Source organism: Lolium perenne, chromosome 3, assembly GCF_019359855.2.
Source record: "Lolium perenne isolate Kyuss_39 chromosome 3, Kyuss_2.0, whole genome shotgun sequence".
NCBI classification, from domain to species: Eukaryota; Viridiplantae; Streptophyta; class Magnoliopsida; order Poales; family Poaceae; genus Lolium; species Lolium perenne.
This window is the reverse complement of record NC_067246.2, coordinates 21,412,307-21,436,744: the sequence shown is the minus strand read 5'-3', so window position 1 is coordinate 21,436,744 and position 24,438 is coordinate 21,412,307. Positions and strand designations below refer to the sequence as shown.

Here is a 24,438-nt window from a genome sequence, read left to right as displayed (position 1 = left end):
GTACTCAGGGGCTTCCCTACAATCGTACACGATAGGAGTAAAGTACCCATGGCATGGGAGCTCCGAGTCTCCAAGATGAGCATCAGAATTTCAAACACGTCTTGACCCAAGTAGTTGGTCTGACCCCGCAAAGGTGTCAGGCTAATGAAAGTGTCTCACGTCAAGTACAAAAAACATATATACTTCTCAAGGCCGAAGCACTAACACTACACACTAGTAGAAAACAGGCCTTTGGTCCAAAGTCCCTAGGAGCTTTAGTCCCGGTTAAAAAACGAGCCGGGACTAATGGGGGGGCATTGGTACCGGTTCGTTCGGCGCGGGACGACGCCACCCTCTAGTCCCGGTTCGTTTGGGGCCATTGGTCTCGGTTTGTAATACAAACCGGGACTAAAGGTCTTGCGTCAGAGCGCTTCAGGCCGTTTCAGGCCCTGAGCCCCTTTAGTCCCGATTGGTATTACAAACCGGGACCAAAGGCTAACCTTTAGTCCCGGTTTGCCTTACCAACCGGGACAAAAGGCCCATCTCTATATATATACCCTTCCCCTGCCCAAGTGTGAGCCATACTTATCATTTTCCACTTCTTAGCACAAGAGAGGTGTATGTTGCTTTGCTCTCTTCTTATGCACAAGAGGTGTTCGATGAAATGCCTAAGAGCTTTTGCCACTTGAGTTCACACAAAACAAGCCACACTTAAAGCTTGCTCCTGTCTTTTTCCTTCTCCATCGAGGTTAACAACTTTATCATTTCATCTGTCATTGATGAAATGCATGTGTATATATATACATCGCTTCACTAATCATGATGTTCTGTAATGCTTTTTGCTAAGCTTAATTATATCATGCAGATGAATCGGCAATGGATGTACATTGACCGACGCCTTCACGAGTTCACTTCGGGCCTGAATTTTTTTATCGATGTGGCTGAGGAAAACAAACGGGTTGGTTTTATATATTGTCCATGTGTTAACTGTCAGAATATCATAAATTACACTTCCTCGAGGACCATTCACACCCACCTGCTGCGGTCCGGTTTGATGCCCCACTACAATTTTTGGACCAAGCACGGAGAAAGAGGGGATATGATGGAAGACAATGAAGAAGAAGATGATGATGACAACTATCCCATGTTCGCTGAATACGGTGATACTGCAAAGGGGGATCGTTTTCCATTAGAAGGCAATGAAGACAATGAAGCAGAAGATCAAGAGGCATCAGATGAGCCTGCTGATGATCTTGGTCGGGCCATTGCTGATGCAAGGAGAAACTGTGAAACTGAAAAGGAAAGGTTGAACTTTGACCAGATGTTAGAAGAGCACAACAAATTGTTGTACCCAACTTGCGAAGATGGCCAGAAAAAGCTAGGTAGCACACTGAAATTATTGCAATGGAAGGCAGAGAACGGTGTGACTGACTCGGGGTTTGAAAAGTTGCTGAAAATAATTAAGAAGCAGCTTCCAAGGGGTAACGAATTGCCCGCCAGTATGTACGAAGCGAAGAAGGTTGTTTGCCCTCTAGGATTAGACGTGCAGAAGATACATGCATGCATTAATGACTGCATCCTCTACCGCGGTGAGTATGAGAATTTAGATGCATGCCCGGTGTGCACTGCATTGCGGTATAAGATCAGACGAGATGACCAGGGTGATGTTGATGGCTAGCGCCCTAGGAAGAGGGTTCCTGCAAAGGTTATGTGGTATGCTCCTATAATACCACGGCTGAAACGTTTGTTTAGAAATAAAGAGCACGCCAGGTTGTTGCAATGGCACAAAGAAGACCGTAAGAAAGACGCGATGTTGAGACACCCTGCTGATGGGTCGCAGTGGAGAAAAATCGATAGAAATTACCCGTACTTTGCAGAGGATGCAAGGAACTTAAGGTTTGGTCTAAGTACAGATGGCATGAATCCTTTTGGAGAGCAGAGCTGCAGTCATAGCACCTGGCATGTAACTCTATGTATCTATAACCTTCCTCCTTGGTTGTGCATGAAGCGGAAGTTCATTATGATGCCAGTGCTCATCCAAGGCCCGAAGCAACCCGGCAACGACATTGATGTGTACCTGAAGCCATTAGTTGAAGTACTTCTACAGCTGTGGGCCATAACAGGTGTACGTGTGTGGGACGAGCACAAACAGGAGGAATTTGACCTATGAGCGCTGCTTTTCGTAACCATCAACGATTGGCCTGCTCTTGGTAACCTTTCAGGACAGTCAAACAAAGGATACAATGCATGCACGCACTGTTTAGATGAGACTGACAATGTATATTTGGATAAATCTAAGAAGGTCGTGTACCTGGGGCATCATCGATTTCTTACGCGTACCCATCCCGTAAGAAAGAAAGGCAAGCATTTCAACGGTGAGGCAGATCACCGGAAGAAACCTGCCCACCGTGATGGTGCTCATATATTTGGTATGGTCAAGGATCTAGAAGTAATCTTTGGAAAGGGTCCTGGCGGACAGTCTGTTCCGAATGACGCTACCGGACACACGGCCATGTGGAAGAAGAAATCTATATTTTAGGAGCTACCCTATTGGAAAGTCCTAGAGGTCCGCTCTTCAATCGACGTGATGCACGTGACGAAGAATCTTTGCGTGAACCTGCTAGGCTTCCTGGGCGTGTACGGGAAGACAAAAGATACACCGAAAGCACGTGAGGACCAGCAACGTATGAAAGACCCAAGCAAACTGCATGAGACATATAAAGGACGTCATTACTACAGCTACGCTCTTACAAAAGCAGAGAAGGAAATCTTTTTTGAATGCCTGAGCAGTATCAAGGTCCCGTCTGGCTTCTCCTCCAATATAAAGGGAATACTAAATATGGCAGAGAAAAAAATTCCAGAACCTAAAGTCTCATGACTGCCACGTGATAATGACGCAATTGCTTCCGATTGCATTGAGGGGGCTTCTACCGGAAAATGTTCGAGTGCCCATTGTGAAGCTATGTGCATTCCTCAATACAATTTCTTAGAAGGTAATCAATCCAGAAAGTCTACAGAGGTTGCAGAATGATGTGGTCCAATGTCTTGTTAGTTTTGAGCTGGTGTTCCCACCATCCTTCTTCAATATTATGACGCATCTCCTCGTTCACCTGGTCGATGAGATTTTCATTCTCGGTCCTGTGTTTCTACACAATATGTTCCCCTTTGAGAGGTTCATGGGAGTCTTAAAGAAATATGTTCATAACCATGCTAGGCCAGAAGGAAGCATCTCCAAGGGCTATGGAACTGAGGAGGTCATTGAGTTCTGTGTTGACTTTATTCCTGACCTTAAGCCGATTGGTGTTCCTGAATCGCGGCACGAGGGGAGACTGAGTGGAAAAGGCACGCTAGGAAAGAAAGCAATGATAAGTATGGACGGGCATTCTTTCACTCAAGCACACTACACAGTTCTACAAAGTTCCACCTTGGTGGCTCCGTATATCAATGTACACAAGAATTTTGTACGCTCCCAGAACCCAGGGCAGTCGGACGACTAGATTATACGTGAACACATGGAGAGTTTCGGTGGTTGGTTGCAAAAACATCTCATGAATGACACCACTGTTGGAGATCAGCTGTACTTGTTGGCCTAGACACCATCTTCGACTCTATTGACTTTCCAAGGGTACGAGATAAATGGGAATACATTTTACACGATCGCCCAAGATAAAAAGAGCACCAACCAAAACAGTGGTGTCCGCTTTGATGCAACAAACAACAAAGGACAAAATGACACATACTATGGTTACATAGAGGAGATATGGGAACTTGACTATGGACCTTCTTTTAAGGTCCCTTTGTTTAGGTGCAAATGGGTCAAGATAACAGGAGGCGGGGTTCAGGTAGACAAGTTGTATGGAATGACAACAGTGGATCTCAACAATCTTGGGTATAGAGACGAACCATTCGTCCTAGCCAAGGATGTGGCCCAGGTTTTCTATGTGAAGGACATGTCTACCAAACCGAGAAAAAGAAAGAATAAGCAAACGAATACATCATACGATGAGCCAAAGCGGCACATAGTTCTTTCAGGAAAAAGAAACATCGCGGGAGTGGAGGACAAGACAGACATGTCAGAAGATTATAATAAGTTTGATGAAATTCCGCCCTTCACAGTGAACATTGACCCAAGCATCAAGTTAAATGATGAAGATGCTCCATGGTTATGGCCGAAGCGATCAGAACAAGGGCATACACGAAGAAGGTTCATGGCACACATGTGTATCTCAATATGGCAATCAATTTCCCATTTATTTTGGTGTAATAATGTAACTGTATGTAAGATATTAACGGTGGAGATGGTTGTATTGTTTTTACTAGTTAAATAGAGGTTTCCGAAGATGTCCTAGGGTGTGTGCACCAAAGACATCTTCGAGAAACTCCGCCACGGGAGATTTCCCAACCCTTTCCCCAACAATGTTACGGGAGATGGAGGCTTTCACGGCCTTGCGGGGAAAATTTTCTGAGGCGGAGTTTCCGAAGATGTCCTAGGGCGTGTGCACCAAAGACATCTTCGAGAAACTCCGCAACGGGAGATTTCCCAACCCTTTCCCCAACAATGTTACGGGAGATGGAGGCTTTCACGGGCTTGCGGGGAAATTTTTCCGAGGCGGAGTTTCCGAAGATGTCCTAGGGCGTGTGCACCAAAGACATCTTCGAGAAACTCCGCCACGGGAGATTTCCCAACCCTTTCCCTAACAATGTTAAGGGAGATGGAGTCTTTCACGGGCTTGCGGGGAAATTTTTCCGAGACAGAGTTTCCGAAGATGTCCTAGGGCGTGTGCACCAAAGACATCTTCGAGAAACTCCGCCACGGGAGATTTCCCAACCATTTACTCCGGCTATGGGGACGAAGCTCCCTACCTTCTAGGTTGGCTTGTTGAGCTGCTTGCCATGGCGATTATCGACGGTCCTTTTATAGGCACGGTGTCGCTTCTCCTTCGTCTGGTTCCTCCGACAGGGCGTCGTGCGCTACATGCCTTATCTCATCTAGCAGTGCGTCCACCCACGCGTCCTTATCCTGCCGACAGCTTTAGTCCCGGTTGCACCTACCAGCCAGGACTAAAGGTTACCCACACGTCCTTATCCCACCGACAGTTTTGTTAGATGACACAAAAAACCACCTTTAGTCCCGGTTGCACCTACCAACCGGGACTAAAGGTTACCCACACATCCTTATCCCACCGACAGTTTTGTTAGATGACACAATAAACCACCTTTAGTCCCGGTTGCACCCACCAGCCGGGACTAATGGTTGCCCACACGTCCTTATCTCGCCGACAGTTTTGGTAGATGGCTTCTTAAACCACTTTAGTCCCGGTTGCACCCACCAGCCGGGACTAAAGGTTAGATGGCTAGCTCCGACTTCCTCTTCTTCCTCCTCGTCATCATCATCATCGGCGTCATCCACGATGAAGCCATCATTCTCTCGTACTCGTTTTGTCACTCCTCTGCTCAGCACCAGCTCTGGCTTCCTCTTCTTCCTTCTCTGCTCACCACCAGCTCTGGCTTCCTCTTCTTCCTCCTCCTCATCATCATCGGCGTCATCCACGATGAAGCCATCCTTCTCGTAGATCATTTTTTCCCCCATATGCTGACCACCAGCTCTGGCTTCCTCCTCCTCATCATCATCGGCGTCATCCATGAATAAATAAAGGCAAAAGATATAAATTAATGCATTTAAAATTAAAAATGGCAAACTGGTTAGTAGTTTGGATAGTTAGAATAATTATTTTAGAAAACATAAAATGGTTTTAGATTAATTATCTAAATTAAAACACTTTTTATGTTGAAAGTTTTGTCACATTCAAAATTATACATAAGTTATTTAAATTCATATTCAAATACTTAACATAAGGAATTTAAATAATTAAATGTTCATCATGAATAAATTATACTTTTATTACATAGAAATTTCTTTTCTAAACATTTTGATATGCCATATGTTATATTTTGATTTGAAATAAGGCGGGAAACAAAATAATTTGAAAAGGCATAGAGAAATAGACCTTTGGTCCCGGTTGGTAATACAAACCGGGACCAAAGGTCTATTTGCGCGCGCAGCGGAGCAGACGCGGCGAAAATACCCCTTTGGTCCCGGTTCGTGCCACCAACCGGGACCAAAGGGGGGCCTTTGGTCCCGGTTCGTGCCACGAACCGAGACCAAAGGCCCTTCGCCTATAACCGCACCACTTCGTCTCCGCGCGGAGATCAATCGCGCGGAGAGAATCAGAGACGCCGCCAGGCTGCCCGAATCGCCCGCCGCCACCGCCACCGCGCGCGCCTACGCCGCCGCCCGCCTACGCCGTCGCCGCCGCCCGCTGCCCGCCGTCCACGTACTCCTTCCTCGGCCTCGGCCTCGGCCTCCATCTCCTTCCGCCGCGCGCCGACGCCGCACGCCGCCCGCCGGTAAGCTCGCCACCCGCACACCGGCCATTTTTTTGTTATAAATTTTGTTAGAAATTGCACAACTACAAGGTAAAAAGTGGAATTATGTTAGAAATTTTTTGTTACAAAGTTAGAAATTTTGTTAGAAATAGTTTTGTTACAAAGTTAGAAATAGTTTTGTTACAAAGTTTTGTTAGAATTTTTTTTAAGATTAGCACAATATTATGTTTGTTTAATTGTTAGTATATATATGATTTAGTTTTCATAGCTAGATGATGTCGCGCCCCCACCCGCGTCGTGGACTTGGCTCTGGGAGCGTTCTGGACCAGATGATGATGACCGAAGTCCGGGACTGGGCTCCGCCGGGCTGGCACTGGGAGGTGTTACCTTCTGGGGCGCGCACCTTGGTGCGGAATCCGGGTCCCGTCGTCGACCCGGATCTTCTTTGGTGGCGGTCGTGTGGGCCACGATCGGTGCAGGGGGAGCCGGCCCCCGAGGAGGTGGTACATCGCCGCATTAGAGAGGAGGATGAGCACGTTCGCCATTACATGCATGTGTTGGACAACATATATAGGAGCGGTTGGGCGGTTATGCAGGGATCTCACGTGAGCTATGATCCTGTGGCTGTTCCGTATATGTGGTTGTCCACCGCCCGCGGCTCAGCACCCCGCGGCTCAGCACCCGGTCGACGTTGATAGGTTCATGCATGAGAGTCGTTTGTAGTGATGTATTAGGGTTAAATAAAAAATGGACCCGAGCTATATATGTAACTGCAATCTCTGTTTCGAGCACTACATTATCCTTAATTAATAGCTATATATGTAACTCCAATCTCTGTTTTGTGCATTATACTTAATTAATATCTATATATGTGATTATATGATGGTTCCTATAACTTGCAAGTCGTTGCAGAAACTATGGACGCTCACAGAGACGAAGTACAAGAAAAATTGATGGCGGACCTCATAGCCGGTGGAGATGTCGATGTCACCGCAATGTATTTGAATGACCCCGGTGAGGGAGTGGAGGATCTTGAGCGAAGAGAAGATGACGGCTCCGGTGCGGGAGAAGATAATGGCTCCGGTGAAGGAGAAGATGATGGCTCCGGGACCTTAGTTATTTCAAAGTCCACCGAGGTATATAAATTAAGCCGCTGCTGACTAGATGCATTAACTGATTTGTATATATATATTGACGATGAATTCTTTCTTTTTTAGCCCTCCGGATCGAGCCAATCTTCTGTAAAGTCGAAGAGAGGCCCGGCCAAAAAGTTGACCGATGGTGTTAGGTTCGACATCGTCGGAATCGCTACTGATGGCTGGCCGACTGCTCCCTAGAAGGCGGCACAATTATTATTAAGTCAATGCGGAGTGATTGTTAGGGACTGCATCTCGATCACCGTTCGAGACTGGCACAAGCCAAAGGCTGAAGAGGTTGAAGAAGGTACTTATGTCGATGATATAGCCAAAAGCAACCTTTGGCGTCAACTCATGGCACATTTCAACCTACCTCCAGAGGAGAATCCCGATATAGCCAGAAAGATGGAGGAGAAAGTCAAGGAGTTTGCTCTAAAGAAGATGGCTGAACAATTCATGAACCACAAGAAAAGATTGTACCGGTTGTTTGTCAAGCAAAACAAAACTCCGGACTTCACTGGAGCGTATGAGAAGTTAAAAGATCACTGGCCCGAATTCGTGAAGTTCAAGCAGTCTGATGAAGCTAAGAAAAGGTCGGAAAGAAATAAGGCAAATGCTGCGTTGAAGAAATATCACCAAGTTACGGGTCCAGGTGGCTACAAGGCTAATAGGCCTAAGTGGGAGAAAGCTGAGGCGGAACTGATCAACAAAGGGATCAGTTTAGGGACAGAGGGTTGGGCCGAACGGACGAAGGAGTGGTTCTACGGGGTTGAGGGAAAGTTGTGTTGGAGATATGCCCAAGAGGCAATAATAAATTAGTTATTGTTATATCTTAGTGTTCATGATAAATGTTTACATCCCATGCTATAATTGTATTAACCGAAACATTGATACATGTGTGTTATGTAAACAACAAGGAGTCCCTAGTAAGCCTCTTGTATAACTAGCTTGTTGATTAATAGATGATCATGGTTTCGTGATCATGAACATTGGATGTTGTTAATAACAAGGTTATGTCATTGGGTGAATGATATAATGGACATACACCCAAATAAGCGTAGCATGAGATCAAGTCATTAAGTTCAACTTGCTATAAGCTTTCGATGCATAGTTACCTAGTCCTTCGACCATGAGATCATGTAAATCACTTACACCGGAAGGGTGCTTTGATTACATCAAACGCCACTGCGTAAATGGGTGGTTATAAAGATGGGATTAAGTATTCGGAAAGTGTGAGTTGAGGCATATGGATCAACAGTGGGATTTGTCCATCCTGATGACGGATAGATATACTCTGGGCCCTCTCGGTGGAATGTCGTCTGATTAGCTTGCAAGCATGTGATTGGATCACAAGAGATGACATACCACGGTAACGAGTAAAGAGTACTTGTCGGTAACGAGGTTGAACTAGGTATGGAGATACCGTTGATCGAACCTCGGACAAGTAAAGTATCGCGTGACAAAGGGAATCGGTATCGTATGTGAATGGTTCAATCGATCACTAAGTTATCGTTGAATATGTGGGAGCCATTATGGATCTCCAGATCCCGCTATTGGTTATTGCTCGGAGAGGAGTCTCGACCATGTCTGCATAGTTCACGAACCGTAGGGTGACGCGCTTAAGGTTCGATGTCGCATAAGTAGATTGGAATATGAGATGGAGACCGAATATTGTTCGGAGTCTCGGATGGGATCCAAGACATCACGAGGAGGTCCGGAATGGTCCGGAGGAAAAATGTGTTTCGGAATTGTTCTGGAAGAATTCTGCTGTTTTGTATTTCAGAAAAGTTGTTCTGGAAATATTCTTGGAATTGGACGAAACAAAAGCAGAAGTTCCTATTTTTCTGTCATGGAGCCAGAGTCAAAAGAGGAGACGGAGAAGGGCCATGAGTGGGCCACACAACACGGCGGCGCGGGCCCCCCCCAGGCCGCGCCAGCCTATGGTGTGGGCCCACCAGGCACCGACTCCAGATGGTTTTTCGGAAACCCTAACCCTAGTTCCCGACTATATATAGTGGGATAGTTTGGCCGGCCAAAGCTGCGACGTACGCAACCCTAATCCGCCCCCTCTCTTCCTCCACCATACGCTGTTCCGGCTTAGGCGAAGCCCTGCAGCTTTTCTTCCTCCATAACCACCACCACGCCGTCGTGCTGCTGGAACTTGGAGGAGATCTACCACAACCTCCGCTGCCCGCTGGAACGGGGAGAGGACGGGCTTCATCGACACCGTACGCACGACCGAGTACGGAAGTGCTGCCGGATTGCAGCACTGGATGATCGACTACATCAACAACGAGATCTAATCTCGTAGATTTTGGAAATCTTCGAGGGTTAGTCTCACATCCATCTCGTTGCTTCGATCTTCATAGATTAGATCTTGGCTTTTCCTAGATTGGATCTTGGTTTTGTTCTTGTTCACGGTAGAAATTTTTTGTTTTCTATGCAACGAACCCATCAGTGGTATCAGAGCCGTGTCTATGCATAGATCTGTTGCACGAGTAGAACACAATGGTTTTGTGGGCGTTGATGCTCTTGTTGTTTTTGGTTAGTGTACTTTGCATCTTGCGGGATGGTGGGATGAAGCGGCCCGGGCTAACTTTACATGACCGCGTCTCATGAGACTTGCTCCACGCTTGACATGCAACTTGTATTGCATAAGTGGCTTTGCGGGTGTCTGTCTCTCCCACCATAGTGAAGATTCAATCTACTCTTTCTATTGACAACACTAGTATCACCGTTGTGGTTCATGTTCGTAGGTAGATTGGATCTTACTCGAAAACCCTAAACCACGTAAAATATGCAAACCAAATTAGAGGCGTCTAACTTGTTTTTGCAGGGTTTGGTGATGTGATATGGCCATGATGTGATGATGATTATATTTGATGTATGAGATGTTCATTATTGTATTATGGCAACCGGCAGGAGCCTAATGGTTGTCTTTAAATTTGTTAAGACCTGCGTGTCTATTCATCATGTAATAGCTTTATTTCAAGTAGTTGTTATAGTAGCTATAAGTGATGGACAACCATGAAGCGGCGCCATGGACCTTGGTGCAATGCTGGTGATGATGGAGATCATGCTCGTGTGCTTTGGAGATGGAGATCAAAAGCACAAGAAGAAAGGCCATATCATATCACATATTATGAATTGCATGTGATGTTAATCCTTTATGCATCTTATTTTGCTTAGATCACGACGGTAGCATTATAAGATGATCCCTCACATTAATATCAAGATAATAAAGTGTTCTCCCCTCGTATGCACCGTTGCTACAGTTCGTCGTTTCGAAGCATCTCGTGATGATCGGATGTGATAGACTCTACGTTCACATACAACGGGTGTAAGCCATGTTTGCACACGCGGAATACTTGGGTTTGCTTGACGAGCCTAGCATGTACAGACATGGCCTCGGGACAATGGAAACCGAAAGGTTGAACACGAGTCATATGGATGATATGATCAACATGTTGATGTTCACCATTGAAGCTACATCATCTCACGTGATGATCGGTTTTGGTGTAGTGGATGTGGATCGTGTACCACTTAACAACTATGAGGGATGTTGTATTAAGTGGGAGTTCATTAGTAATTAGATTAAAAGATGAACTAATTATCATGAACATAGTCTGAATAGTATTTTGAATTGAATTTGTAGAATTGGCATCCGTTATCTACCATGCGCTAGTCTTGTAATTGAGATAGAAATACTGTTAAATCTGACAAATAACTTTACGGACTGGTACCGTATAGTTAAAAGAATCAAGTAATGATTAAGTCCTATTGCAAACTTTTGGTAAAACTCACATTAGAGCAATGTTTTCAATTAGTACCTAAGATCATCTTGTCTCCGTGAAACTTGAAGTTCAAATCCGTTTGAAAAGTAAGGAGCTGAAAATTTTGTTTTCAGAAATAAGCGAGGTATGAGATATATGTGATATCTAAGACCTTATTGCAAGATGATAGAATATAATCAAGTGAGACTACATAAACTCATAAGTTTTATGGGAATGTACGAAGGTTGAAGACGCCAGGCGTCCCGATCCTCCAACTAGTTGGGCACTAAACGATATTCGCATATCCATGAAGTGATCGTCCTTAGTATGCACCGTTGCTAAGACTCATCGTTTCGAAGCATCACGTGATGATCGGGTGTGATAGATTCTACGTGTGCATACAACGGGTGCAAGCCAGATTTGCACATGCGAATACTGAGGTTAAACTTTACGAGCCTAGCATGTACAGACATGGTCTCGGAAAGTCGTCATGATATGATGGATAAAATTATGAGTGAAATTGTTCATCATATTACAAAGTTACTAATAGTGAAATCTGGAACACTTGTCATATGATGATCAACTTCAAAGTAAGAACCTCAAGGTTATTGGTATTTGACCAATGGACCTAGAAGTTATTGAAGGTGAAGTGTTTTCTAAATATGAGGAAAGCTAAAAGAGAAACTACAAAAGATTTTGGCAGAAAGAAAGTAAAGACTAGAAAGTCTAGCTCAGGTGTATATAGATGATATACGAGTTATGAATGTATTCTTTGATTGGTCACATAATGAAATTCTTGGGTATTTGTACCAGATTGGTTGGTATGAGATGTCATACAACACAACGCAATACAAGAATACAATGGCCTAAGTGACTGATAAGGAATATGGTAATAATGCACGTCTAGGACATAAAGTGTTATTATGTTTGTCGTTGGCATTCTACCTAGCCCTTAGGATTTATAATAAAGAACTTAATAATTGTTATTTTGCTCTGGTCAAATGAAAACAACGAGTTGTTCAAATTATGACCTTACTCCATGTACGATGGATAAGTTATTATAAATCTTAATGGTGAAACACACATACATAACACTGACGCTAAAATGCCATAAGGCAAATGATTTGAATTCCACTTATTTGTGGAACCGTCATTTAGGTCATGTTAGAAAGGAACGCATGAAGAAACTCCATGCAGATGGATTTTTGGAGTCATTTGATTTTTGAATCGTTTGGCATTTGCAAATCTTTTCTAAAGAGAATGACTAAAATACCGTTCATAGGCCAAGAGTTGAACGGGCAACTAACTTAGTGGAAACATACATGATGATGTATGTGGTTCACTGGGCATAGTTGTGTGCGGGAGATTCCTCTACTTCATGAAAACTTCCAACAATGAATTGAGTGTATATATAAGGATATATTTATTCAATAAGGAAGAAGTTTGAAACATTTGAATGGATTCAAATAAATTTCAGCATGAAGTAGAAATCATCGTAAAAGTCAAATATCTATGATTGGATCATGGTGGAAATATTTGAATTACGATTTTTAGCGAACATCTAAGAGAGTTATGAAATTGTTCTACAACTCACGTTTCTTGGAGTATCATAGTGATGATGGAGTATCCAAGAGACGTATCCAAACCTTGTTGGGTTAATGATGAGATAAAATAAAATGATGCCATTATATTTTTGTGGATTATGCTTTAGAGACTACCGCTTTTACACTAAATAGAGCGTCATCATAATCCGTTGAAATGACACCATACGAGTTATGGCATGGGTATAAACCCTAATAGTCCTTTCTTAAATTTTGGTATGCGTAGCATAAGTAAATGAGTTTACAACCAAAATCGGATGAATGTCTTTGTTGGTTATCCTAGAGAATTAATTGGGAATTCTTTCCACTATGGAGTCAAAGACAAAAGTGTTTGTTGATGTTTCTTACTTATTTCCAAGAAATTGTTTCTAGCGAAGTATTTGAGTGGGAGGACAATGGAACTTGATGAGGTTTATGAACCTGAGCATGATGATCAGAGTAGCGCAGCATCGGAAATGGTTCCGGAAGCGGCCACGATGATCATGGCTCCCATGTCTACAAAGTGTTATAGTCATGAAGATCAAAGTACCTATTGAACCTTGTAGATGTGGTTTACTTTGTGATCAAATAAATGATTTGTGGACAAAGGATTGATTTTGAACAATGATAAACCAACTACATACAAAGAAGTTATGATGGGCCCTGACTCCGTTAAATGGCTATGCGCCATGAAATCCAAGATAGGTGACTACTTTTTGAAAGTAAAAAGATCTATAAAATTAAATAGACTTGGATGCAATATCCTTGAAGAAGCTCGACTTGTCGAAAAGATGTTTTACGACAAAGTTCAAAGAGTTGACTACGATAAGATTAGATCTTCCGTAGCGATACTTATAGTCTATACGGATTGTTCTAGTAATCGCTACATATTTCTTTTATGAGATATGATAGTAGGATGGCAAAATACATTACTTAACAGAAGTGTGTATTAAAAGTGTATACAAGATACAACCAAGAGTTTTGCTGGTCCGTGGAATACTAGATAGGTATACAAACTTCAATTGGATGAAGTGAGTATCACGGAGTTGGAATCTTCACCGGATGAAATAGTCAAAGAGTTTTGATTTCATCAGAAACGATGAAGATGCTTGCATTTGCAAGAAATTAAGTGGGAGCGCTAAAACATATTTATAATACTTTATGTAGATGACATATAGTTGGTTATAAATGATGTAATTATATACTTGATTATAAAAGGTTTCATTGAGAATTAACTTCAATGAAAGGATATGGACTGAAACATATTTAGTGTCAAGATCTATGAAGATAGATTGAAACACATAATAAGTTTAAGTCAAAGTACATAGAATGGATATTGAAGTAGTTCAATATAGAAATATAAAGAAGATGTTCTTTTCATGTGAAGGTTTAACAAAACTTGAGTGTATTTGACACTCGATGAGTAAAAACACATGAGTGATTTTAGATCACGAATAATATGTACAAAATCAGATGTCCTGTGCTCTAAAAAGTTAGGAGCATATACCAGAATGATTCATGTGATGATCATTGGACAACAGTAAGAATATCCTTGAGTGCTTTAGAAGAACCAAGGATATATATGTAGTTTTGTATGGGTAATGACAAACAGATCGTTGTAAGGTGTTGCACCGATATTAGTTTGGTCTCATATAAAATAAAATTTCAATCTCAATTAGGCTAAGTGTTGTTTAGAAGGTAGCACAATGAGCTAGAAGAAGTCTATGCTAGATTTAGATGAGTTCTAAATATTGTGACGGATTCTACAAACAAAGGCAGAGTATGTCATTGTTTTGACAATGACTGAGGATGTTAAGTCGAGGAGTTCTTTGAGAACTTGGTGTAGTTCCGATAGTGTCAGAACTTTGAAGCTATATTGTGTATGACAATATTAGTGACATATTTCAGACCGCGGAATTAAGGTTCCACCAGAAGACCAAACATATTTAATGCCGACTCATTTGGAAAATGAGTGATGTGTTGAGACGCAAATGAATTGCAAAATACATACGTTTCTGAGCGTGTCAGATCCGTTGACTAAAACCTCTCCCATGAGCAAAACATGATAAGCACCAGAAGGCCAAGGTGTTATATCTTTACAAATGTAAACTAGATTATTGACTCTAGTGCAAGTGGGAGACTGTTGGAGATATGCCCAAGAGGCAATAATAAATTAGTTATTGTTATATCTTAGTGTTCATGATAAATGTTTACATCCCATGCTATAATTGTATTAACCGAAACATTGATACATGTGTGTTATGTAAACAACAAGGAGTCCCTAGTAAGCCTCTTGTATAACTAGCTTGTTGATTAATAGATGATCATGGTTTCGTGATCATGAACATTGGATGTTGTTAATAACAAGGTTATGTCATTGGGTGAATGATATAATGGACATACACCCAAATAAGCGTAGCATGAGATCAAGTCATTAAGTTCAACTTGCTATAAGCTTTCGATGCATAGTTACCTAGTCCTTCGACCATGAGATCATGTAAATCACTTACACCGGAAGGGTGCTTTGATTACATCAAACGCCACTGCGTAAATGGGTGGTTATAAAGATGGGATTAAGTATTCGGAAAGTGTGAGTTGAGGCATATGGATCAACAGTGGGATTTGTCCATCCTGATGACGGATAGATATACTCTGGGCCCTCTCGGTGGAATGTCGTCTGATTAGCTTGCAAGCATGTGATTGGATCACAAGAGATGACATACCACGGTAACGAGTAAAGAGTACTTGTCGGTAACGAGGTTGAACTAGGTATGGAGATACCGTTGATCGAACCTCGGACAAGTAAAGTATCGCGTGACAAAGGGAATCGGTATCGTATGTGAATGGTTCAATCGATCACTAAGTTATCGTTGAATATGTGGGAGCCATTATGGATCTCCAGATCCCGCTATTGGTTATTGCTCGGAGAGGAGTCTCGACCATGTCTGCATAGTTCACGAACCGTAGGGTGACGCGCTTAAGGTTCGATGTCGCATAAGTAGATTGGAATATGAGATGGAGACCGAATATTGTTCGGAGTCTCGGATGGGATCCAAGACATCACGAGGAGGTCCGGAATGGTCCGGAGGAAAAATGTGTTTCGGAATTGTTCTGGAAGAATTCTGCTGTTTTGTATTTCAGAAAAGTTGTTCTGGAAATATTCTTGGAATTGGACGAAACAAAAGCAGAAGTTCCTATTTTTCTGTCATGGAGCCAGAGTCAAAAGAGGAGACGGAGAAGGGCCATGAGTGGGCCACACAACACGGCGGCGCGGACCCCCCCAGGCCGCGCCAGCCTATGGTGTGGGCCCACCAGGCACCGACTCCAGATGGTTTTTCGGAAACCCTAACCCTAGTTCCCGACTATATATAGTGGGATAGTTTGGCCGGCCAAAGCTGCGACGTACGCAACCCTAATCCGCCCCCTCTCTTCCTCCACCATACGCTGTTCCGGCTTAGGCGAAGCCCTGCAGCTTTTCTTCCTCCATAACCACCACCACGCCGTCGTGCTGCTGGAACTTGGAGGAGATCTACCACAACCTCCGCTGCCCGCTGGAACGGGGAGAGGACGGGCTTCATCGACACCGTACGCACGACCGAGTACGGAAGTGCTGCCGGATTGCAGCACTGGATGATCGACTACATCAACAACGAGATCTAATCTCGTAGGTTTTGGAAATCTTCGAGGGTTAGTCTCACATCCATCTCGTTGCTTCGATCTTCATAGATTAGATCTTGGCTTTTCCTAGATTGGATCTTGGTTTTGTTCTTGTTCACGGTAGAAATTTTTTGTTTTCTATGCAACGAACCCATCAAGTTGGACCCAGAAACATGGAAGTGTATTTATACAAAAGAACATCTCAAAAAACCTGTTGAAGAGCTTGTAGCAGCACATAAGGACGTGCGGGAGGGGAGGTTCCATCCCGAAAGAGAGAACGACGAGCTGACACGAACCTAGGGATGGCACCCGCAGGGTATGGGTACGGGTAGAGCCATCCCATACCCATACCCGTCGCCTTCAATCTTACCCGTCACCCGTACCCATACCCGCGAACGGGTACAAGTTTTTCCCATACCCGTCACCCGGTAGGGTAAATGGGTACCCGCGGGTAAAAAATACCCGCGCTTACAACGTATCAAGTTTTTCAAAAAAATATGAAATGAGGTAAAGCGATCCTAAATAGTGGTCTAATCCTCACTAACCTACCAGCGATTGTCAGATTAGAAAGCGTGAGGTTCAACCAAGCAATGTGAAGGCGTGGTTAGGGCAAAATTAAGTAGTTCAAAACATTACGGCTGCCCACTTGTCAAATTTATATGGGTAAATGGGTACGCGGACATGGGTTGTACAATCCCATACCCATACCCGCTCTACCCCATGGGTATGATATTTTCCCGTTTACAAACCCATGGGTAATATTTTGTCCCATACCCGTATTCCTATTGGGTTTTTACCCGGCGGGTACGCGGGTCATAGGTACCCGTTGCCATCCCTACACGAACCCTTGGGAATAAAGAACATGGCAGACGAACACGAGGCACAACAGGCTCCGTTCCGTTGAAGTATGGCTTCCTTGAGGAAAGGAAGAGATTTCCTGATAAAAGCCATGAGAGGAGAAAGGCAAGGGAAGCAGACCGCATATCGTCCTTAGAGGAATCTGTGAGCGCCCTTAGAGCCGAAATTCAAGAAGTACTTAGCCAGCGATCTCAGGGGCAGCATGAAGATCCTGCCATCGACCCGCAGCAATCTCAGCACCGAAAAAGCAGCGTGGCTTCCACGCAGCTCGACGCAGGTGATGATCAGGTGATGTTGGTTCCTCGCTACCCCGTGGATGATATCACAGAGAGCCGTCCTTGTGAGCTGCATGTAAAAGTTGTGAACATATCCATGAAGGCGGCGGTCGGCTATGTCTTACCTACAACAACTTACCATTCCAGTCCGGTTCCAGATGGCTATGCTGTTGCGGGGGTGGATGAAGTGATGGCAGGATATGAGCCGGTGATGCTTGACCATCCTGCAGGTGAAGATCGGGAATTGATTGAACTGGGAGAAGCCATTAGAACCACCGTTCTATGGCGAAAGGAATACTTTGTGTTTCCAGGGTCGAAGCCAAGCAGGCCACCTCCAGCTCATTCTCCGCCGCCTCCGCCGTCTCCACCGCCTCAGCAGTCTCCTCCGCGTGAGCATACTCCGCCGCCTCCTCCTCGTCAGGACACTAAGCAGAATCAGCAAAAGAGGAAGACTGCCCCGAAGAAGAGATCATCAGCTCCGAAGAGGTCTAAGACTCCTGAGTTGTTACCATACGAGATGACTGATGAGCAAACCGATGAATGCGTAAAGGCCAAGGTGAAGGAGCATTTTGCACCGAAGAAGCCTCAGCCAAAGCTGTTTATACCACCGAATACAGTGAGGCACTTTGCCGAGACGAGAGCAAAGCAAGCTGAGTTGGCAACTGACTATGACCGCTCTCTTGGACAGTCCTCTAGAGCGGATTACGAGAGAAAGTATGGAAGTAGACCTTTAACAGGGAGAACAATTCCCCAGCTCGGACAACAGGAAAACCAATCGCTAGCCCCCTTGGTCGTGCACTCCTATGATGATCCGGAGACTAGAGAATTGATCGAACGGTCGGCTAGACATCTTGGAGCAACCGTTGAGTACGATGACTACTTCCCCATGGCTGAACCCACATACAAATACAAATACGGTATGCCTCTCGTCAGTAAGGACAAGCTCCCGCTTCTACAAACTCAAATGCGAAAATTGCATGACTGGTACATGCAAGCCTCTCATAACTCGGAGGCCTACCTCATAGTGGGAATTAAAGATGAGCATTACTTCCGGGGAAATGAGGAGATAAACATTGAGTTTGAAGAACTATTTTAGTTATTCAATCAAGACGCCCTCGACAAAAGTCTCATGAGTTGCTACTGTCTGTAAGTGATTTATTTATGTAATTAAATCTCTAGCTCAGCTCGTTCAATGCACTAACAATTATCCTCACTATATTCTTTTATACACTATATATTATGCAGAATGAAGATGCTCGAATGCAGAAGAGGCGGACTATATGACATTGGGTTCATTGACCCAAACACCGTTCATGAAGTTACGATAAACAAATTCCCCAAGGACACAGAGGAAAACTTGCTAAGGTTTTTACAGAAGCAAGAAAACAAATCGGAAATATTCTTTCCTTACAACTTCGAGTGAGTGTTATAACTGTCTTACATACATTCGATTTCGCTTACTCGATGTGAAGTCTAACTAATCCGGTGAGTTATGCATGTGCAGCTTCCACTATATTCTCCTAATCATTCAGCTTGACAAAGGAGTAGTACTTGGCATGGACTCGAAACGTAAAGACCATGGGCAATGGGCGAACCTGGGTGCCATGCTCCAGAGGTATCTTCTGTTCGGCATCTTCTGTTCGGCATCTTCTGTTCTCATTTCATGATATCAATTAATTAATAACTCATTTACTCATTTTTTTCTTTGTCGGACAGGGCTTGGAAACGGTTCATCAAGACTGCTAGGGCTGAATGGAAACCGGAGCTTACATTTAAAGATCATCATGTAAGTAGTACTATATATAGCTCTGGCCGCGAATCTCTTTGTTTTTTTGTTTCATTACCATGCATTATCATGCTTGATTATTAGTTTGATCGGACAATTTTTCGTAAAGTGTTTGAAGCAGGAACCCGGGACTAACCTATGTGGATACTACGTCTGCGAGTTCATTCGCGAGATAGCCGTTCACCGGGAGCCGGAAAAGATTTTACATGCCCTTCATGTACGTGAACAATATTTCACAATCTTATTTTATTACCACCAATTGTATTGAGTTCCATTCATATATATTGATCTCCTTTTTTTCAAATTAGATGGAACGCGTGCGGGACTCTCTCCTAACGGAGGATCGCATAAGAGCAATTCAAGAGGAAATTGCAGGATTCTTAGTTAGGGAGGTCATAGCTCCAACTGGAGCATACCATCGGGAGATCATATATGACATTAGAGATAGAAAATAGAGATGGTAAAGAGGATCGACTTAATTTATATTGTAAACATGCATTACGTGTACTGTATTTCATGACGATGTCTATATATTCATGACGATGTTGTGGTTTCTTGAATGATGTATGCATTGCAGATTTGAATGAATAACATAAAACCCTGAAACTCTGCCGCGGCAGAGAAACGCTGCTCCACCCTATACCTCTGCCGCGGCAGAGAAACGGCCATTTCTCTGCCGCGGCAGAGACCCTTTAATCCCGGTTCGTATGACAAACCGGGACCAAAGGTCCTACACCACGAGCCCCCTGGCCGCACCACGTGGAGGACCCTTTAGTCCCGGTTTATTTTTGAACCGGGACTAAAGGGGGATGCCTTTAATCCCGAAGGCGTAGTCCCGGTTGCAAAACCAGGACTAAAGCCCCAAATGGCCCGGGACTGAAGGCATGTTTTCCACTAGTGACAAAGTAAATATATATACCACTCAATGATTACGTCATCATGCAGAAGAACATTATACAAGTAAATTTACACTTTGAAGTTAATGAAAAACTGAGCATCTTGATCAAGCATGTGGTGGATGATTCTGATAGCTAGCTTTTGGGCATCCGCATAGAAGGGATCCATGTTGATCAAGCCACCACCTTCGTGTTCAGGCAGGCTTTGAGAAATAGAGTCCAGATCCAACGATGGATAGTGCACCCAGCAGCCATGCAAGAGCAAGAAAAAGCTAAGGTCGATACATGAATCAACCATAAGAAAATGCAACACATAGAAAAGCTATCCATTTTCTATTCTATTAAGATGCCGCCATCTAGTAGCCTGGAAAAATAAGTCATGAGCAACCACTAGCATCTGGTTGCATCCAGTAACCATATCCTCCCGTTGCTCCGGCGGGAGAAGGAAAACCCATTGTTGAATCTAATGAGCAGCACGCCGAATAACCTGCAAAAAATTAGTTCCACTTTGTTTATTAAATATAATATCATTCCTAGTTCTCCAAATAGACCAACAAAGTGCAGAAACGCCAATACGAATCTTCTCTTTATCGTTCTTTCGCACACCATTCAGCCATTTACCAAACATATTAGTAATATTAGCTCGTGGAGGAATATTATAGGAAAGATAAACCATGCGCCATATAATTTTTGCAAAAGGGCAGCCAATGAACAAATGATTAACGGTTTCAGTAGAATCACAAAAATAACATTTTTGACATCCATTCCACTTCCGTTTAGCTAGATTATCCTTAGTAAGGAGCACCTTGTTACTAAGGAACCACATAAATATCTTAATTTTCAAAGGGATCTTTAATTTCCACAGATATTTACGAAGAAATATAGTATGTCCATTCATCAAATCAAGATAGATAGACTTGACTGAAAAAATACCCGAATCCGTGAGTTTCCAAACAAACAAATCAGGTTCGGTAGACAGAGAAATTGTCATTAGCCGCTGACAGAGATTCAACCATTGCAACCATTTGTTGTCATTCAGACCTCTTCTAAACGAGATATTCAAAGGCGCAGTTGCAAATACCGTTGAAACTAGAACATTTTTATGTTGAACAATATTATACAGTGCCGGATATTGTTGACACAAAGGGATATCCCCCATCCAAACGTCTTCCCAGAACCTCACACTCTTCCCATTTCCCAGTTTGAAAAAAGCCCGGTTAAAAAATTCATTCTTAACATGCATAAGGCCTTTCCAAAAGGGGGAATCATTAGGTTTAGCTTCAACTTGTGGCAGAGTTTTATTTTTGAGGTATTTATTGTGTAACAATTGCTGCCACATACCCTCCTCCGAAAGGAGTTTAAACAGCCATTTACTAAGTAAACATTTATTCTTTAACTCAAGTACCTCAATTCCTAACCCCCCTTGATCCTTAGGTCTGCACAAAATATTCCATTTTGAAAGTCTATACTTCTTCTTATTTTCATCAGATTGACAGAAGAAATTTGAGCGATAATAATCTAGTCTCTTCCTTACCCCAATTGGGATTTCCAAAAAGGAGAGCATAAACATAGGCAAACTTGTAAGAACAGAATTAATCAGGACAAGTCTGTTACCATAAGAAAGCGTTTTGCTACGCCAACAACTTAGCTTAGAAGCAAAACGATTCTCAACAGGGTTCCATTCCGCATTTCGGAGTGTCCTATAATGTATAGGAATACCCAGGTATTTAAAAGGCAAGGAACCAGATTCACACCCAAAAATATTACTATATTGATGCTCCATATCTTTAGCCTTACCAAAACAGTAACTTTCACTCTTATGAAAATTAATTTTTAGTCCCGATAGCTGTTCAAAAATGGATAGGATAAGTTTCATATTAATAGCCTTAGCGGTATCATGTTCCATAAATAAAATCGTATCATCCGCATATTGAAGTATAGAAATTCCCCCATCAATTAAATGCAGTATCAAACTCCCAATTTTGCCATCCTCTTTGGCACGAGCAATAAGAATAGCTAACATATCGGCGACAATATTAAAAAGAATCGGAGACAAAGGATCTCCTTGCCGTAAGCCTTTCCTAGTTTGGAAATTATGATCGGTATCATCATTTACCCGAATTCCCACACTCCGGCCTTGCACAAAATGTTTTATTCTATCGCACCATATAGGGTCAAAACCCTTCATGCGAAGAACTTGTTGCAAAAAAGGCCATTTCACCTTATCATATGTCTTTTCAAAGTCAATTTTGAAAATTACCCCATCATGTTTTTTCCTATGTATTTCGTGTATTGTCTCATGAAGGACTATCACCCCTTCTAAAATATGTCTCCCTGGGATAAACGCAGTTTGTGTAGGTCTAATTACTTTTTGAGCTACATCTGAAATACGATTTGTTGCTACTTTAGTGAAAATTTTAAAACTGACATTCAGTAAACAAATGGGTCTATATTGCTGAATCTGGGTAGCATTTTCCTTTTTTGGGAGGAGAGTAATAACTCCAAAATTCAGTTTATACAACGGCAATCCTCCTTTCTGAAAGCATTCAAATAGTGCCATCAGGTCGGTTTTGACGACCTCCCAAAAATGCTGATAAAACTCAGCCGGAAATCCATCTGGGCCCAGTGATTTATTATGCTCCATCTGAAAAATAGCCTTACGAATCTCTTCCATCGAATAATCCATAATTAATAAGCTATTCTTTAGTTAAATAAAGCAAACCTGTGTGCATCTATTGATGCAGAGGCTGGGGCTATGCTCCCTTATCTATATAAAAAAGCCATGCAAGAGCAACTTTCGCACCCGCAACCAGTTGTATCAGCACAAACTTGTGGATTTCACCACCATCCTTGAAAGTCCTCATCAAAGCTGGAAGCCCTTTGGGTTGTGGATTCCTCGGGAACATGGCAGTATATACAAAAGCCAGGGCAACTCTGCAATGATCCACAAATTCATTGACCTCAACCACTCGATCTTGCAGGAGCGCCAGGGTATGACTTCGGTTGCTATCAGCCCAGAAGTCGTTGGTTGTTCCAACCGAGGTTTCGTGCAGAATGGTCAGTCGAGCTTTCAAACATTTTTCTTCATCCATAGGATTCATCCGAACACCTGAAGGATATATAAAAAGAATCGACTAAGGGAGAGGCTAGAAAAAATCTAAGACTCAGGGGCTTTGCGAAAACTCGCACTTCATGGCTTCACTCGCTCGGGTGATCTCTTGCAAGATAAAATATTCGCGTTCGGCAGCCTTTTTTGATTTCGACAGTGCAACCAGTACTTGTGCCATCAGACTCTTCTGACCATGTTGTATTTTGTTGATCAGCCGAACCTTTTCTACATAGAGTGCAGATCCAGCTGGGGCAGCTGTAGGTTGGTCTATATCAAGAATGGGACGGGTTTCTTCGGGTATTAACCCTCGGTCTGGTGAACCCAGTGGAGGAGATGAAGCATTTACTTCTTCAAAGACATTCTGAAAGCAAATATAAGGCGAAGAATTCAACAGAAAACATACGGAGCAAAGATAGCTATTATTACGGTATCATATTACAGCAAAATGAGTTTGGGCCACAAGATGGGCTAGTGCATTACAAAAGAGTGAAAAGCAGAAGAGTAAGAAATCCTAAGGTGATGGCATGGAAGTAAACATATCTAAGGCACCTCGGATGTGGTGGCACTGGAAGAAGGCTGCGAGGACGAAGCCCCCTTTGCTGGTTTGCTCGGGGGCTGAGTCGTGGCAAGAAAGATCTTCGAAAACTTCTTGGCTTCCTTGTAGAAGTCTTTCAGTGGCTTCACCTTGCCAGCTTCGTCCTTGGCGTAAGAAGAACTAACCTTCAACCAGTCGACGTTCTCCCCATGCATCATCGCCATGGCCATCATCACCTCGATGCTACTCTTGGTAATAGCCCGACGGAACTCTGGAGTTGGGTCGGGGTCAGCACTGAATATCTTGGCCAACTCGAGGAAGCTGACGTCCTTGGAGAGTGGAGTCGAGGGGAAGAAGTGCTTGTGCAGCCGAAGGAACGCGCACTGCGAGTGTGATAGTTGAGCACGTACTTCGATGTTGTTGCCCTCCACAACGGCAAGTGCCCGCATCACGGGATCTTCGGGTGC

General features: G+C 43.3%; 1 pseudogene; it reads left to right on the top strand.

The window, feature by feature from the left end:
- Positions 1-1,687: 1,687 nt before the first annotated feature.
- Positions 1,688-19,312, top strand: LOC127339139 (uncharacterized; annotated as a pseudogene).
- Positions 19,313-24,438: the final 5,126 nt, after the last annotated feature.